Here is a 1,717-nt window from a genome sequence, read left to right as displayed (position 1 = left end):
GGGGGGGGGGATGATACTTTACCTCGAGTTTTAGTAATCCGAGTGGTGAGATTAAACGAGAATGAGCCGGTTAGCTTCATGTAACCCCGTTCAGACTCTCATCTGGACGGCGTAAGAAACACGGGATTCCTTTTACACGTTGTACAAACTCTCACCCACGATGTTTCAACTGATAATGAAAAAAAAAATTGTAACTCGATTGATTTACCACGCTTATCTGTCGCAGTAGTTTGACGGATGGAAGCAACAACACAGTGTTTATTGGAGAATATTATTGTCATTGATGATCACTCACACATCATTCGGAGTAGAGAGTACACAACAGCACTGATACATTTTAACATTTTTATTATTGGTTTATAAACTCGCATTTTCGCACGCTTTCGTCTTGCTTGTTCCCGGCATCTTATTCACTGGACTCGCGAAGTGCGACCGTGTGTGGAGCGTCGGGAAATTAGGGGAGGGTTAGGGATTGAGGTGATGCGTGATAGGACTAGGACAGATATTGTTCAAGGGGAGGAGGATATCACGAGTGATGGACTTTTGTTTCACTGGATTTTTTTGGGGGATGGACCAAATAATACGCGCCACCTCTGCGAAAAAATCAACGAGAGTGATTCAACATGGCGGAGGGACCGCCACACTCGGTCAAATTCACTCTATCTCACTCACTCGACACTTGCCCCCACCAATGATGCTCGCCGCCGGCCAATCATCCGGGTTTGATCCGATTGTTACTCCGGTTTTTTAATTTTTCCTTTTGTTTTTATTTTTTATTTCAAGAGATTCGGGGCTTCGGGGAACTTTCGCTTCACTGATTGGGTGCTTCTGTGGGGAGTTTTTGAGCTGATAGTGGACAATGTTTATCGGGGGTTGTGGGTCGAGACACGCGCGTGGTGTACAACTACTTTGCGCCCTCGAACGACCCCCCTCACGTTGGTGAACAACGGAAGGAGACCGGAAGAAGTGAGGGATAATGAGTGAGAACAGTGCATTCTGGTGGAATGTTGGAGGGAGTGGTAAGTTATCGATAGGACTGTTGATAAAGGAGATTTTGCAGGCTGAAATTTGAATTGAATTCGACAAGAAAAAATTGATTAATTTTATGTATTTTTTCGTAGGGGAGGATGGCGTAAAATGGACACTCAAAGACTTTACAAAAAAATTTTTTTTTCAAAATTCAAAGTTTTTCAAATTGTTTCATTGGACAATCTGGACACCTGATAAATGGATATATGATACGCTGAAAGGAACGCTCAAAAGATTTTCAACAATTTTTCAATAATCGAATTTTTAAAAATTGCTGCTTGGCAAAGTCCACAACCGTAAAATTATTCAAGAGTGAGGTCAAATGGACGCCCGAAAAAGTTGATCCTATTCAAGAAGTCAAAAAAAATTTCAACCGGCATTTTTCAACAGAATCGTGTGGGTATTTTTTTATAGAGAGAAATTAGAGTTCGAAGAGATATTAAGGTACTTCTTCAGTGAGTTATACTTGGTGAAAATTTAGCAATGCACTGAAGACCTAAAATTTGGAGCATATGTTGTTGAGCACATGTGAAAACGATTCCCAAAATTTCAAGTATTTTTCCCACGCGAATTTTTGAGATATGCATCGACAAAAGCTTAAAAAAGACAAAAATTCAATGTTTGACGATGGATATCTTAAAAATTCGTGTGGAAACAAATACTTGAAATTTTGGGAATCCTTTTTAAA

General features: G+C 40.3%; 1 protein-coding gene across 3 annotated transcripts in view; it reads right to left on the bottom strand.

Annotated features, from left to right (window-relative positions):
• LOC107042880 (transcriptional repressor p66-alpha) overlaps positions 1 to 917 on the bottom strand; it is a 14,501-nt gene extending 13,584 nt beyond the window's left edge. For 2 of the 3 annotated variants that reach the window (XM_015264107.2, XM_015264112.2), the window contains exon 1: positions 23 to 917. The gene's annotated coding sequence lies outside the window, so the exon portion shown is untranslated. The remainder of the gene's footprint in view (positions 1 to 22) is intronic. The other variant, XM_015264108.2, reaches the window with a different exon arrangement.
• Positions 918 to 1,717: the final 800 nt, after the last annotated feature.

This window comes from Diachasma alloeum, unplaced genomic scaffold (assembly GCF_001412515.2).
Source record: "Diachasma alloeum isolate Michigan unplaced genomic scaffold, Dall2.0 Dall_scaffold_00533, whole genome shotgun sequence".
In the NCBI taxonomy this organism is placed as follows: domain Eukaryota; kingdom Metazoa; phylum Arthropoda; class Insecta; order Hymenoptera; family Braconidae; genus Diachasma; species Diachasma alloeum.
Note: the sequence above shows the minus strand (reverse complement) of the source record. Positions and strands in the feature narration are given on the sequence as shown.